General features: G+C 36.6%; 1 pseudogene; it reads left to right on the top strand.

Annotated features, from left to right (window-relative positions):
- The first annotated feature begins 16,019 nt into the window (after positions 1–16,019).
- LOC115030097 (melanoma-associated antigen 10-like) lies at positions 16,020–17,031 on the top strand (annotated as a pseudogene).
- The last annotated feature ends 535 nt before the right edge of the window (positions 17,032–17,566 follow it).

Below are 17,566 nucleotides of genomic sequence, written 5' to 3'. Positions count from 1 at the left end.
TTTGATTTCCCAGTTAAACCATCACTTAAGTAGTTCCTACTAGATAATATATCCTATGCAAGGCATCAAAACAAAGACAGAACTTCTGCCCCTACAAGGTCCACAGACAAGTGGACATATAAACAATAATAGTTTTTGATATTAAGCTTCATGATAAACTATATTTAAGGTGTTATAGGAACCCAGAACAGAAACACTTGAGCAGCATCAAGAAAGGCAATAGAAGTGTATTCTGATTTCCTGAGTTGAATATTATACAATATACACAGACTTCAGCATGTTCTTAAACTTGAAATAGCCACTATTTGCTAAACAAACTCCAAAGGCCAAATGTTATTACATTCAAAAAGCACTAGAGACCTAGGCTTGTAATTTACAGAGATTTAACACTTGAATTCCATTGTATCTGGGCAAATATTTTAAGTGTATAACACAAAGTTCAAATGCTGACTCTGGTTTATCAGGCCTTGTTTACTGAAACTGGTAACAGGCAACTTTAGAAACATTCATTTCGATAGTGCCACACAAGTCACCTTCATGGAACAGTTGCCTGAAATTTGGTGGCTTCATAACTACAGGGTTCAGTTTTTCTCATACATCTGTCAAATCCACAGTGGAAACTGCTAGTCACAAGGTATGAAGCACACAGTCACCGTCTGGCAGGAATAGCTGACAGAAAATGAAGTGATTATAAGTACTTTCGTAGGCTGCATGGTTTGAACTGAATCACCACAGCTCTGTTTTCTTCTTTAAAGCTGCCCTCTGTAAACCCTTATGTTCTGGGGCTAATTAAATTTCCACAGGATAGAATGCATAATAAGTAGTGGGTGTGATGCACCTGGAATTTATTATTCATCTTCCAAGACCATATATACTCACTGGCCTTTGACAATTAGTAATAGGCTAATCATTTTGAGAGTAATTGGCTGCGACATGAATCATTCTCTTCCCGAGCTCTCTTCAATCTGATGACTAGGTGCCTCCAAATGATTTAATGATACCTAGATTATTGAGTTTATTCCTGATTGGTGCTGATATTGGTAGAGAACTCATTTGATTTTTATAATGACTATGGGGGCCTTTACATTCATATCCTTTGTATAGTGACCTAACAAATGTACCTTCTATAAAACATTTCCAATTTGAAAAGAATTTAGTGGAACTTTTTTTCTAGTTATAAGGTAGCACTCATGTTTTTTTCTCTGTCTGAGGGACTACTTATACATACCTACTGTCCAAGGAAAACAAGTGGTTTTTTTTTTCATGTTATCTTTTGTGAATGTTCCTTCATTATTATGAATGGTTTATCTGATATACTTAATATATCAAAGGCTATATTACCTTCTCAATGTCTTTGTAATCCTCTCCTCTAGAATATCAATGCTGCTTTTAACACAATTGTTCTTAACTATGGGATATTTTTGCCATCTGGAGAACATTTAGTAGTATTTGGTTATGTTAATGATTTTCATAAGGACAGGTAGCAGGAGTGTTCTTGCATTCCAGTTGAAGCTAGGATGATATGAAACATTGTATAAGACAAAGGACATAGCGGCATAAACCACTACAGGAAAATGATCTTTAACCTCTGGGAAAATTAATAAAGAACAGTCTTTAGTTTGTGATCCAACAAATAATAAATTTGTGAGTAATACTCAGGTTATAAAACCTCATTTAGGTTTTCAAGAAAATAGTTTGTCATAAGTCAATCACCATAAACAGTGATCCCAGACGAAAGTTGCTGTTACCATAGGATTTTAAGGTTTTCTTTCCAAAGAGTGTGATACTAGAAATATATACACATATAGGTACATGCTACTTAAAATATGTTCTAGGTAGAAATTTTTCCAGGTGTTCTTAAGGACATTTAATAAGCTTGGCATCACGATGCCATCTTTATTTTAAGATTTTTTAGAAGTAATTTTTTATTTAAGCAATTTTTATTACATATTTTCTTTATTTACAATTCAAGTGCTATCCCAAAAGTCCCTTATACACTCCCCCCTGTCCTGCTCCCCAACCCACCCACTCCGGCTTCCTGGCCCTGGTATTTCCCTGTACTGGGGTATATACTCTTTGCAAGACCAAGGGCCTCTCTTACCAATGATCACTGACTAGGCCATTTTCTGCTACATATGCAGCTAGAAACAAAAGCTCTGGGAGTACTGGTTAGTTCATATTGTTGTTTCACCTATAGGGTTGCGACCCCTTTAGCTCCTTGGGTACTTTCTCTAGTTCCTCCATTGGGAGCCCTGTGTTCCATCCAATAGCTGACTATGAGCATCCACTTCTGTGTTTGCTAGGCCCCGGCATAGTCTCACAAGGGACAGCTATATCAGGGTCCTTTCAGCAAAATCTTGCTGGTGTATGCAATGGTGTCAGCGTTTGGAGGCTGATTATGGGATGGATCCTTGGATGGGGCAGTCTCTGCATGGTCCTTCCTTCTGTCTCAGCTCCCAACTTTGTCTCTGTAACTCCTCACATGGATATTTTGTTCCCCATTCTAAGGAGGGTCGAGGTATCCACACTTTGGTCTTCCTTCTTCTTTAGTAATTTTTGTATTTTCAAATTAGAGAGAGTGTGAGAGTGTCTGCTATCAACAAATCTTATACAGAAATATTTGAAACATTGTCATGTACCCTAGGCAGACCTCAACCTGTTTATGAAGCTAATGCTTCTACCCTTTCTACCTCTAGCTCCCCAATACTAGGATTATTGACATGTTAACATGCTCAGGTAACATACTACAACATTGAACTGGTATTGTCAATATTTTTAACTTCAGCAACTTGGACCTGGCTGCCATTCAGTAAAGCATGTAAGAAGTCCTCCTGAAAAGAAATTCAATACATTTTAACACCCTAGTAACCTTTCCATATTGATAAGAGCCAAAAGAACAAAAACAAAGCAAAGACAAATAGTGAAAATTTTGTAAAGGAAATCAAGGATTTGTAGTTGGGAAGACAACATGGAGAGTTTTGGAAAAATTGTACTGAGAGTGGATATAAATCAAACACATTATACACACACACACACACCTAGGTTCAATACCCAGTATACACATGGTAGCTCACAACTGTCTAATCTGATATCCTCCCATAGACACATACACAATACTAATGAAATATTAATAATAAATTAAAAATAAAAATAAAAAAGAAACAATGGCAGTCTCTTAAAAGCTAAATTTTAGAGAGCAATAGGATAATAATTTTCTGTCTCTCACACAGATTCTTCTTTTGCATTTCTTCTTTCTTCTAGTAAAATTTTCAGGATGTTGCTGCCTATTTGTGTCTTTTTTTTTCCCTAATGGTCTGTGATTTCAGTCTTCATTACTCATCTGCAGCTACATTTCCTTAATTGCTAATGATATTTTTTTTTCTTGTGTATAATAGCAACCTTTCATCTTGCTAAAGTGTTTTTGCACATTTTCTAAAAATAAGATTTCTTGATTTTGAACATAAGACAAAGTTATAAATTACTAGATCAATGGCAGTGTTACATTTTGGTAGGATTTTGGAAATTCTGGACCCAATACATTCTTCAGATTTTGCATGTACTAATATTGTTTTACCTAAGTAGGGTTTCAAGTTGGACTTCATTGACTCAAGAGATCAGTTTGGGGGAAATTACTCTTTAGAAATAGGAACCCTGTTGACTTGCAAGTATGTTATAATTCCCCAATTTTGTTTGTTTCTTTTTCCTCATCAATATTTTGTAATTTTCAGTATGGGAGACTTATCTATAATGTATTGTTTTATCTTTAATTATTGGTGTTCTTGTTCTTACTGTAAATAGAACTATTCAATAATTGTAATCTATAACATACTTTCCCATAAGCAGAAATTAAATTCATGCTTCCATTTTATATGCTGCACTTTTCTTGATGATACCATCAAATTTATGAAATATGTCACATATTGCCTTAGAATAAAAAAATAGTTCATACAAAAATTCCACCTAACAATTGTAATGCAAAAATACAATAAGTTTCTCTTCATAACTGGCACTCATTTGTTTTTCTCTTGCAATACCTCTCTGAAACATGCACATACACATGCATGCATATGCGCATGCATGTGTGTATACACACACACACATACACACAGCAAGGCTGAATACACTTCAAAAGTGCTATTCTACTGAGCTATGCACTCAGGATGGAATTTTACAACAGATGTTGGCAGTGTTGTCATTTTCTTTGAGGAAAAAAAAACTGTGCTCCCTTTCATTCATGGCTTCTAATTATTTATTTCTGTTGAATACTCTGCATCTAGATTCTTCTTTCAAAGTATCACACCTTGTCAATTTATTCACATGAAAATGACATTTCCCAGTCAAACCATGGGTCACTGGATGACCTAGAAATGAAAACCCTCAATTTACACCCAGACTCCATCAAAATTTCTAAAATTACAATTCTCTCCTAATGGTACCCATATAAAGGAGTTCTACCTCAATTTTTCTTGATTGCTCTTCTTCTAGGGTAACACAAATCGTTTTAACTTTAATTTTAATAACCATATTTGATTAATATTCGTGTTCAGTATTTTATTAAGTTATTGCATGTTTTGTTTCATTTGTAACTTAGAGAATAAATCTACGTTATTGAAATGTGTTGCTCTTGTAGCAGGTGGTTCATGAATAAATATGCTGATGGTGAGTCTTAGTCCAGTTCACAAGGTAGCTAGAATAAGAGAAATCACCCAGTTCTCAGCTTTATATAAACATTAATTATAAAAAACAAAATAAAACTGTGATTGGAACAAATATACATAGGAGGATGATCTTAACTACAAATAAGGATTCAGAAATTCTACAGATTAAGACCTACTAGAAGGTATACTATCAACCTGGGATGGAGAAGTTACAGACAAAATCTGTACATTTTTCAGCTTTGAATGCAGTAAAGCTATCATTGGCTAATTCAGAAAAAGTTTCTTAGTTTTATCTGATCATTTTGGTTGTAGTTTGTGAAGGCATCTGTACATTTGGTTCAGCCTGCTGTCCAACTTACAAATTCTATAGGTATTACTTCCCCTGTCTATTGAATGGTTGAAATCATAAGCCTCAGATGTCTTTCCTAATCCCAATTTCTATTTAGAAATTGAGAAAATGCATGTACTAAATCATACCCTGTGTATGTACTTTTTCCCTGATTTTATGGCATGAAAAATGCTTCTTAATTTTAAACATTAAGTTTTACTACACTATAATATCTAATTTTATAAATACATTTTGGTATTTTTAATTGTTTTGGCCACCATTTCTTGTTCTTTTGATTGTCAGATTATGATATTATTTTACCCTATTTTAAGAAAAGTATTTAAACTTGGCATAGGATTTTGTGTTGGTAACTCTACTACCTTCTTGGTCACTTGTAGAAAAGCAAACTTTTGGTTTAATTTCTACATATGTATTATCACTTCCTCTCTACGCCTTCTATTTCCTTTAGGTAACTTTCATATTCTGCTCTTTGATTATGATGAAGGGTCTTGGTGCCTGTTTCTCTTAATTCATTCCATTCACACCTTAATGTCCTTTTAGTAATTGATGTTTGGTGTCTTAATAATTATTAAAGACTGTGCTATTATCTCTTTGACACTTCCCATGACTCCTAAAGTCTATTGAGAGTTCCATCATGTGCATATTCAGATTTTCACCCAATATATCATAATGTCTTGTGTTTTAAATTTTCTATTAGTTACCATTCTATACAGATTCCTTAACTCTTGAGCTTTCAGGGAAAGTTTGGAGATGCATACCCCCTGAATAATGGATTATTTTCATTACCCAAATGTTATTTTATTTATCAAAAAGAATTGGAAATGTGAATGGTTTTAATATTTTTCAGGATATTAGGCCAAAATATGTATTTTTCTGATGTTATTTATTTTCATTAATATTTTCACTGGAAATTTTGCTGCAACAGCAATTTTAGTAACATAAAGGAGTTTGTATTACTTTTTCATACTTATTTCAATTAAGCTATGAATAATGAAAATTATTAATATGTATAAAAATCTTCAAAATAATCATCCCAATTTTTGCACTGAATGCCAAGTATATTTTGCAAATGAATTTATATGATTTAGACACAAATTAAAGACTAAATTGAACTGGAACTGAAAAAAGTTATTTTCATTGGAATACAAAATTTGCATACATAGTTTTATTGTACAGAAATACATTTATGCTGATACATGTAAATAGATTTATGTTTACAAGCCTCTAAAAATAAAAATTTTCATAAATCTTCAAAATATATAATAAATTATGCACAAAATTATATTTGCCTATATTAAACTTTTAGTTTTGTTGAATGAAAGTTTTCAAATATTATCATTATGCTTCCTTCATACTTCAAATACAAGTGTTTATATATTGATTGTACTTAAGCTTGAGGTAAAGATGTATATAAGTGAATATATATGTATATATATATATATTATATATAATGTATATGATTATGTGACTATATATATCACATAACTTATATTCAGATAATGAATGATATGGGTTGGAGAGACAGATCAGTGGTTAAGAGCACTTACTAATTTTCAGAAGACCCTGGTTCAGTTGTAAGCACCCAAGTTACAATGCACAACTATTTATAACATCTAGTTCCATGAGATCCAATCAATATCCATGTCTCCAGCCAGTCACCTTGGGCACCAAACACAAATAGTATATGCATACAGGCATGCAGGTGGGCACTCGTATTCAGAAAATAAAAGTAATTAAAACTTGTTTGCTGTACTAAAATTTTCATATTGTACTCCTATTTCAGAGCTACTGATTTTTGCTGTTGTATGCAAGTTTTGTAATGGCACAAAATCTCTAGATTATAAAATTGTTTATTTGAAAGGGTTTCTTTAAGGTTCTTTACAGAGACTGGACTTATTTATTTATTTATTTATTTATTATTTATTATATGTAAGTACACTGTAGCTGTCTTCAGACACACCACAAGAGGGCATCAGATCCCATTATGGATGGTTGTGAGCCATCATGTGGTTGCTGGGATTTGAACTCATGACCTTCAGAAGAGCAGTTGGCTCTCTTAACCACTGAGCCATCTCTCCAGCCCTTTAAGGTTCTTTATATATTTTGGATATTAGCCCTCTATCAGATGTAGAGTTGGTGAAGATCTTTTCTCAATCTGTAGGTTGCCATTTTGTCCTATTGACAGCGTCCTTTGCCTTACAGAAACTTCTCAGTTTCATGAAATCCCATTTGTCAACTGTTGATCTCAAAGTCTGAGCTATTGGTGTTCTCTTCAGGAAATTTCTCCTTGTGCTGATGTGTTTCAATGCTCTTTCTCAATTTCTCTTCTGTTAGATTTAGTGTATCTGGTTTTATGATCAGGTCCTTGAATTGTTTGTACTTAAGTATTGTGCAGGATGTTAAATATTGATCTAGTTGCATTCTTATACATTCAGAACTCCAATTAGACCAGGATCCTTTGTTAAACACGTTTTCTTTTTTTCACTGAATCTTTTTGGCTTCTTTGTCAAAAATCACATGTTCATAGGTGTGTGGGTTTATTTCTGAGTCTTTGATTTGATTTCATTGACCAACCTGTCTGTCTCTGTACCAATACTATGCATCTTTTATCACCATTGCTCTGCAGTACAGCTTGATATCAGAGATAATGATGCTTCCAGAAGTTTGACTCCAAAAAGCCAAATAACCCAATTAAAAAAAAACAAAAAACAAAAACAAACAAACAAACAAAAAAACAGGGATACAGAGCTAAACAGAGAATTCCCAACAGAGGAAATTTAAATGGCCTGAAGCATGTGAACAAATTTTCGACATCCTTAGTCATCAGGGAAATGTAAATCAAAAAAATGACCTGAGATTCCACGTTATACCAATCAGTATGGTAAGATAAAAACAAAAACAAAAAGAAAAACAAAAACTTCAATTGACATCACATGCTGGTGAAGATGTGGATAAAGATGAAGAGTGCTCTGTACCTGGTAGAACTGCAAACTTGTACAACTACTCCGGAAAACAATCTGGTGGTCCCTCATAAAATTGGAAATAGATCTACCTGAAGATCCAACTATATCAGTCCTTGATATGTACCTTAAAGATTCTCCACCATATCACAAGCACACATGCTCCATTCTTTTTTCAGCAGCTTTATTTGTAATAGCCAGAAACTAGAAACAACACAGATGTTCCTCAACTGAAGAATGGATACAAAAAATGTGATTTATTTACACAATGGAATACTACACAGTTTTAAAAACAAGTGCATCATGAATTTTGCAGGCAAATGGATGGATCTCGAGAATATCATCCTGAGTGAGTTAACCCAGTCCCAAAAGCACATGGATGGCATGTACTCACATATCTGATGAGTGGATATAAGCCATAAAGGACAGGGTACCCATGATATACCCCACAGACCCAAAGAAATTAAACAAGAAGAAAGGCTTAAGGAGACTGTTGAACTACACTTAGAAAAAAGGAACCAAATAGTCATAGCAAACAGATGGAGGAAGGAAAGTGGGTGAGAGAGAGGTGGGGGTGGTGAATGGCAGACAGGTGTTGGGAGAGACAGGAGAGAGACCCAGAAGGCCAAGAGAATGAATGGAAATCTGTAGTTTCTAGGGGTAGAAGGAATCTTTAGGAAGTCCCAGAGACCTGAGATCAGGGAGACTCCCAGGAGTCAATGTAGGTGACCTTAACTGAGATGTCCAATAGTGGGGACATGGAACCTGAAGGGGTCACCTCCTATAGCCAGGCAGGACCCACAATGGAGGGAACAGGACACAAACACACACACAAAATTGTCGACCCAAAATGTGTCCTGTCTACAGGAAATTCAAGGAAAAACATGGAAAAGAAATGGAAACAGTGGCTAACCAATCACTATTTGCTTGCCCATGGGATGGGTCTCTAGGCTAGGTTAAGCTGTTGGTTGGCCATTCTCTCAGTCTCTGCTCCATCCCCTGTGCCTGCATTTTTTGAAGGGATGATAAATCCCATGGGCAAACATCAATCCCTGACATTATTAATGATATTCTGCTATGCTTGTGGACAGATGCCTAGCATAACTGTCCTCTGAGGGGCTATAACCAGCAGCTTACTCAGACAGATGCAGATACCCACAGCTTAACATTTGACAGAGGTCGGGACTCTTATGCAAGAGTTGGGAGAAGGATTGAAGGCCCTGAAGGGTCTGGGTTCCCCACAGGATGACCAACAGAGTCAACTAACCTGTACCTTTGGAATCTCTCAGAAACAGAACAACCAACCAAAGAACACACATGATCTGTAATAAGACCCTGTGCACATATGGAGCAGATATGCAGCTCAATCTCCACATGGTCTCCCTTACTATTGCAGGTGAGGCTTTCCATAAAGTCTGACTGTGATATTTGTTTCTCAACAGAGCTGCCTTGCTTGGCCTCAGTGAAAGAGGATGCACCTAATGTGGCAGAGATTTGATGTGCCAGTGTGGGAGGGATACCCAAGGGAGCCCACCCTCTCAGAGAAGGGGGTAGGAGGGTTGGGGAAAAGTCTCATCCAGGGGAGACCAGGAGGGGATATAAATTAATAAGTAAAAATAGTTTTTTTTAAACTTATTCACTTTACATCCCACTCACTGCCCCCTTCTTAGTTACCCCTCCTCCTTCCTCCTTCCCCTTATCCTCTGAGAGGCTGGGTACCCCTGAGTATCTCCCCTACCTTGGCACTTTAAGTCTCTGTGAGGCTAGGTGCATCCTTTCCCATTCAGGCCAGACAAATAGCCTAGCTAGAAGAATATATTCCACATACAGGCAACAACTTTTGGGGTAACCCCTTTTCCAGCTGTCACATGAAGATCAAGCTGCACATCTGCTACATATGCGCATTGGAGGCCTAGGTCCAGCCTGTGTATGTTCTTAGGTTGGTGGTTCAGTCTCTGAGAGCCTCAATGGTCCATGTTAGCTTACTCTGTTGGTCTTCCTGTTGATTTCCTATCACCTCAGAGCCCATAATCCTTTGTCTTATTCCTTAAGAGTCTCCAAGCTCTTTTGGCTGTTTGGTTGTGGGGATGTCTGTATGTCTGAGTCAGCTGCTGGGTGGAGTCTTTCAGGACAACTTGCTCCTGTCTGCAAGCATAGCAGAGTATCATTAATAGTTTCATGGATTGATGATTGCTAGTGAGATGGATTTCAGGTTGGGGTTGTGATTGCTTTACCATTTAGTCTCTGCTCCATCTTTGTCCCTGCATTTCTTGTAGTCATGACAATTTTGGGTCAAAAGTTTTGTGGGTGGGTTGGTGTCTCTATTGCTCCACTGGGGTTCATGCCTGGCTATAGGAGGTGGCCTCTTCAGTTCCATAAGTAGTGAGTCACAACTAAGATCACCCCCAGTGATTCCTGGACACCTCCCTTATCCCTTATATCTGTCTCATCCTGGAGATGCTAATTTGATTTATGATCAAATACTATCTCTGCATTTAATTAACTGCATGATTTAAATCTTTTCAAAAAATTCAATTTTCTTTTCAGTAAAGCATGTATGATAATATATATTTAATAGGAATGTACAAAAATGAAATTTGATCATTGTATCATATCTATGACCATATCTGACATCATATTTTGAAAATATATTATGCTTCAGGCATTAGCCCAGATATACCATATGCATAGAGAACAATTTACTTAGCACACAATAGGAAAGACCTATTATTCGATGATTATTAGGAATTATTCTATTTCAAATTTAGATTTTCACAGTTTAATCCACAGATAGTTGTCAAGTATCTTTAAATCTTTGTTGATTTTTCATTGGTGTTTTAATAAGTGATTTCTAATCACTTTTTATATATTTTCCAATGGATGAAATGTTCATTGATTCATTGATACACAATGGCTTCCTGTCATGCTTCATTATGAATCTAAATGCAATGGCCCAAGAGGGAAGCTGACTAATTAGGACTAGCCTCAGGAGAGTTGTTACATCTGTGAAAATCACTATGGTGGTCTGTGATTCCCTAGGACTATTCTTCCACTAAGAACAACACATTTTCATACCTTGATTAGGTTCCTAAAAAGAAAATACTTCATAAATATTCAGTTAACTTGCCTAAATTTTCATAAGGCTTTCAACACTGCAATACTCCCACATTGTATATGTTCACATCACTACAAAGTACTGAGACAGTCATAAAGATTAAAAGCTCATTTTGTTTTGCATTCTGGGAAGTTCTATCTCAAGATCAGAGGGACCCATGTTATTTTTTTTAAGTATTTTCCTTATTTACATTTCCAATGCTATCCAAAAAGTCCACATTACACTCCCCCCCACTCCCCTACCCACCTACTCCCACTTTTTGGCCCTGGCGTTCCCCTGTACTGGGGCATACAAAGTTTGCAAGTCCAACGGGCCTCTCTTTCCAGTGATGGCCGACTAGGCCATCTTTTGATACATATGCAGCTAGAGTCAAGAGCTCTGGGGTACTGGTCAGTTCATAATGTTGTTCCACCTATAGGGATGCAGATCCCTTTAGCTCCTTGGGTACTTTCTCTAGCTCCTCCATGGGGGGCCCTGTGATCCATCCAATAGCTGACTGTGAGCATCCACTTCTGTGTTTGCTAGGCCCCAGCATTGTCTCACAAGAGACAGCTATATCAGGGTCCTTTCAGCAAAATCTTGCTAGTGTATGCAATGGTGTCAGCGTTTGGAAGCTGATTATGGGATGGATCCCTGGATATGGCAGTCTCTAGGTGGTCCATCCTTTCGTCATGGCTCCAAACTTTATCTCTGTAACTCCTTCCATGGGTGTTTTGTTCCCAATTCTAAGAAGGGGCACAGTGTCCACACTTTGATCTTCGTTCTTCTTGAGTATCATGTGTTTAACAAGTTGTATCTTATATCTTGGGTATCCTAAGTTTTGGGGCTAATATCCACTTATCAGTGAGTATATATTGTGTGAGTTCCTTTGTGATTGTGGGAAGCACCTGAAAGAATGTTCACCATCCTTAATCATCAGAGAAATGCAAATCAAAACAATCCTGAGATTCCACCTCACACCAGTCAGAATGGCTAAGATCAAAAATTCAGGTGACAGCAGATGCAGATGTGGAGAAAGAGGAACACTCCTCCATTGTTGGTGGGATTGCAAGCTTGTACAACCACTCTGGAAATCAGGCTGGAGGTTCCTCAGAAAATATGACATAGTACTACCTGAGGATCCCACAATACCTCTCCTGGGCATATATCCAGAAGATGATGTTCCAACTAGTAAGAAGGACACATGCTCCACTATGTTCATAGCAGCCTTATTTATAATAGCCAGAAGCTGGAAAGAACCCAGATGCCCCTCAACAGAGGAATGGATAAAAATATGTGGTACATTTACACAATGAAGTACTACTCAGCTATTAAAAAAATGAATTTATGAAATTCCTAGACAAATGGTTGGACCTGGAGGGCGTCATCCTGAGTGAGGTAACACAATAACAAAAGAACTCAAATGATATGTACTCACTGATAAGTGGATATTAGCCCAGAAACTTAGAATACCCAAGATATAAGATACAATGTGTGAAAACTTTTAATAGACCCAAGAACCTTGATGTATATTTAAGTCAACCCAAGTCTTCCAGATTAAAAGTGCTTGACAAAAATGATGAACTAATTAGAAAGTGCATAGCTATAAAAAGTCTAGACTTTGATAACTTTGAATTTATTTTAAAGATTAGGCTCCAGAAGTAGGTCTACTCATCTACAAACAGTGGCACAATTGCTGAAGGGCCTGAACACTGGAAAGAGCATTTGAGCTAATAAAATCTGGTTTTTAACCTAGTTTACCTTTAGAATTCTCATCTATCCACTGAAGGACCTGGGATCCTAAAGCTCTCACAATAAATTTCTGTCTTGCATTAATCCTCCTTTGACTTCTTTACTCCCCTTCTTCCCCCTTCTTGGTACATATTTGGAAATTACAAAACACCCGGAATTTCAAGAGTACCTCTCAACAATATTTCTTTTCACAAGAAAAATGAGCCCATAGTAACATTTACAGTGTTAATTAAGCAGTGTTTCCCTATCTAAAAAAGATGAAGTATATCTTTCATCATGGATTTGAGTAAAGTAAAACAATTAGTTTTCATCATTTTCGGTTGTACTAGATTGAACCTAGTGGTCTTCCTAGTTAAATGCTAATGTATACTTCCATTTCCTTTAGTATATTTATTTTGAAACAGGGTCTCACTTGCATGCTTAAGCAGGCCTTAAATTCATTCTCTAGGATTTGTCTTCGCAATCCTCCTGGTTCTATCTCTTGAGTGGCAAACATTTTAGGCTAGAGGTTAAGCAATTACTTTAAATCTATATTCTTATTTAGAACTCACTACTGAATGAGATGAACACACAAGTTACATATAGTAAATGACTGCTCAAATGCAATCAATGAATAAAATAAATAGAAACAAGCTTTTCCCTTCCTAAGTATGAGACACTTATAATTTCCTTTGGAAGTCTCTGAACAAATCTTAAAGCCAAATATATTTATGATAAGATTGTCTCTTGAGTATATATAACACAAAATCTAAATGGAATCTATTATGAGGAATCTTAGTCCCATGTTGACATCTCCAATATCATATAATATAACCATCTCCAAGTTCATTTCCTTTCCCTGAAGTCTGAATAATTTCCTCACATCTTCAGAATACAACTTGAACTCCTTGGTACCTACCCCTTACTTAACACACACACATAAACACATTCACTCACATATGCACACACTCACATGCACATGTGCACACAGACACACACACACACACACACACATTTTCTACAATTTCTTGACTACATCAATGTCTTCCTATCTCAAGGCATTATGCTTGTTTGCTGTCTTGACCACTCTTTTCACATTCCACAATGCTCTTTTCTCCACTGTTCTCAAGTCTCTTCCACAGTGTCACTAACTCATAAAGGCTTACCTTGACATATTTGCCCAATTCTGTCACTATCTATCACTGCTTGATTTTCATATTATCACAACACTTAAAATTATCTAGCTGGTGTGTCTATTCATTATAACATGTACTTTAGAAGAATAACTATGGGGCTTTTTTCTTCTGCATGCTGAGTATATAGTAGGTTTTGAGCAAAGACATCTTTAAAAATATGCATATGTATCAAAAGATGGTCTAGTTGGCCATCACTGGAAAGAGAGGCCCATTGGACACGCAATCTTTATATGCCCCAGTACAGGGGAACACCAGGGCCAAAAAGTGGGAATGGGTGTGTAGGGGAATGGGGGGAGGTATGGGGGACTTTTGGGATAGCATTGGAAATGTAATTGAGGAAAATACTTAATAAAAAATATTTTAAAAAATATTTAAAAAAAATAAATGTATTTAGGCACTGGAGAGACTCAACAGTGTGCATCTTTGAGACATAGCTGTAAATGACCCATAAATTACCATTCATATAGCCAGGCCTCTCTTTGTTAGAGTTACATGTCAGGTGTTCTAGATTTGTGAGGCATCTGGTGGTAGGATGGACAAGAATTTGCTACAGAGGATTCATACATTGGATACTTATCAAGAGAAAGGATATGAAGAAGGACAAGGTGTATAGTTGGGGGAGTTTGTGAGCTTTTGCCTCTTTTATGTTTATTATTTTAACTCAGGGGTAGAGTCAAAGACAGGCTTTGCACTGTTTAGCTTCCTGTATTTCCTTTTTTATTTTAATTTAGAACATAGTATAGTTTTTATACTTTAATGTGTCTTAGTCACTGTTATATTGCTGTGAAGAGACACAATGGCCAAAGTAACTTATAAAATACAAGCTGAGTTGGGAGGTTTTCAAAACTTCCAGTTTCAGAGCAACAGACAGAGGAGTCTCAGGTCTGATAGGTATGAATGTGAGCAATAAGGGTGCTATTTATTAAGAAGAACTGCATTCCTTACAAAGTTATGCCAACATTTTATATTATCCAGAATGTCCCTTAGAAGATGTGTCTAAAGATGGTGCTCTATCAACTCTGTATCTCCTTTATTTTAGGAATGTTCTGTATTCTCCACAGAATTTGGCCTTAGCCCACAAGATCATGCTAGAGGACAGGTGAATATAAAAAAGGACTATCCAAACAGAGGATGATAATCTCAGAACCTGGTTTTACCTGTCAGTTCTCAGGGGCCCAGATTTCTTCTGTCATTCCTCCACACAAGCTGCCTCTCAATTGCTCCCTTATAGAGCACCAGGAATTGTGGTTAATATATTGATGACAATTACATGCTCTCAGATAGGAGTGCAGAAGATGCTATGGAAGTGTTGGGAATCAAGGTGAGGTACAAATGCTGAATAGACCCCAAAGGCAAAAACCCAGCAAGGTAGAAGAGACCCCAAGACATGCAATCCCACATATCCCATTGAGTGCCTTGGGGCCTAAGGTCTTGCCAATTATCTGTGTATTGAGTGTTTTTCTTTCTCATATGTTTCTACCAGTTATTATAGGGAAGGCCAACTAAAAAGAAAGCTGACCAGTGAAGATCTGGGGTTTCTCCTACCAAGAAGATCTGTAAGTTTGCTTTTCTTTTTAGAGCCATAAGTTAAGCTAAGATAACTTAATATATTTCTCTTCCAGGCCTGTAGAAGCTCATCACCTATACAACTGAACATATTTCTACCCATTCCATCCTATAAGAATCATCATGCATCGCCAGCAAAGGTGTATCCGTCTCCGTCTTGAGGGTGATTTCCAGGATCCAAATGAAACAGAGGACCCCATGTTTGCATTGCTACCCATACCAGAAGAGGGGGAAGAGGAGGTTGAGGTTGAGGAGCAGAAGGAGAAGGAGGAGGAGGAGAAAGTAGAGGAGGAGGAGGAAAAAGAGAAGGAGGAGGAGGAAAAGGAGGAGCGAAAGAAGAAGGAGGGGAAGGAGGAGCAGGATATAGAGGAAGAGGAGGAAGAAAAGGAGGGAGAAGAAAGAGAGAGAGAACAAGATGAGGAGGAGGAGGAAAAAGAAGGTAATGAGGAAGAAAAAGAGAATGAAATGGAGGATGAGGAAATGGAAGAGTGGGAAGAGTATGAAGAAGATCAAGAAGGGGAAGATGAAGATGAAAACGAGGAAGAAACTAGAAAGTATGAGAATAATAACACATCATCCATATGTTTTCCGTATTTAAATCTCTCCTTACATACTTTAACTTCTCTTCCCCTCCTTTTCCACCCAATTCTCTATCTCTCATCTATTTCAGGGCATTGAGGAAGAGAGGCATGCTTCAGGAATACTGACTCTTCAGAAAACTCAGAGCTACTTCTGCTCATTCACATTTCAGAAAAATTTAGATGAAAATATTAACCACACACACGGAAAAAGAGGCGAATCTAGGCATTATCCAGTCTTCAAAAGATATACCATCTTTGTTGAATAGCCTACTAAAGGAAAAAAAAAACTGATTTGGTATATGCTATGATCTTCAAGTATCAAGTGAAGGAACCAATCACAAAAGTAGAAATATTAGAGATTGTCAGCAAAGAATACAAGAAACAATTTCACATGATCTTTATGGATTCTTCTAAGTGCCTGTACATGTTTTTTGGCATTGATATCAAGGAAGACTGTCCTATAAGCAACTCCTATACACTTGTCAGTTCATTGAACCTCGCCTATAAAGAAAAGCTGAGTGGAGAGCAGCGAATGCCTAGAAATGGTTTCCTCATTGTTATTCTTGGCTTTATACTCATAGAAGGAAACTGTGCTTCTGAAGAAAGTGTTGGGAATTCCTGAATATGATGGGAATATATGATGGGGAGGATCATCCCATCTACGGTGAGCTCAGAGCATTTCTGACCAGAGATTTGGTGCAAGAAAATTATTTGGCATATCAGTAGGTGTCTAAGTGTCATCCTCCACACTTGAGGTTTTATGGGGTCCGAGAGCTCATGCTGAAATGACCAAGATGAAAGGTTTAGAATTTTTGGCAAGAATCAATGAGCATAACCCACTGTTTTTCTTATTTTTGTATGAAGAGGCTTTAAGAGAAGAGGAAGATAAGGCCTGAGCCAGAAGTATTTCTTCAAGTAGAAGCCGAGTCACAATGATGACAGAGCATGAGCTTCCAGCTTGTACCCAGAGTGATGCATTTATTTTTGAATGTGTTCATTCTGAGTTTGAAAAAAGCAATACAAATTCTAAGTAATGGAAGGTCAAAATTAGGTTGAGTAGACAACAGTGGAGTGCAACACTATCATATATGCTGTTTGGGAGGTAACTATTTTTTCATTCGGGATAGATTATCAAATGATATTCCTTTTAGTAAAAAAAAATGCTATCTTTATAATCTAAGTTTATGAAAAAAGCTTTAATCACAGATTTATTGATGCTTGTTATGTATTTAGAAAAAAGAAAACAAATTATGTGATGTTTTATTTTTTAAATCAATGGAATCCTCTATTCTGTAAAAATAAATGCTGTGTTTCAATATTTGTGTGACTTACTAAAAAATAAAACCAGTAGAATACCAGTAAATCTTAGCAAAGATTATGCTCAGTGACTCATTCATTTACCAAAATATTAGTTGAATAATCTACTTTTAG

This window comes from Mus caroli, unplaced genomic scaffold, assembly GCF_978045245.1.
Source record: "Mus caroli unplaced genomic scaffold, Mus_caroli_1 scaffold_5, whole genome shotgun sequence".
NCBI classification, from domain to species: Eukaryota; Metazoa; Chordata; class Mammalia; order Rodentia; family Muridae; genus Mus; species Mus caroli.
Note: the sequence above shows the minus strand (reverse complement) of the source record. Positions and strands in the feature narration are given on the sequence as shown.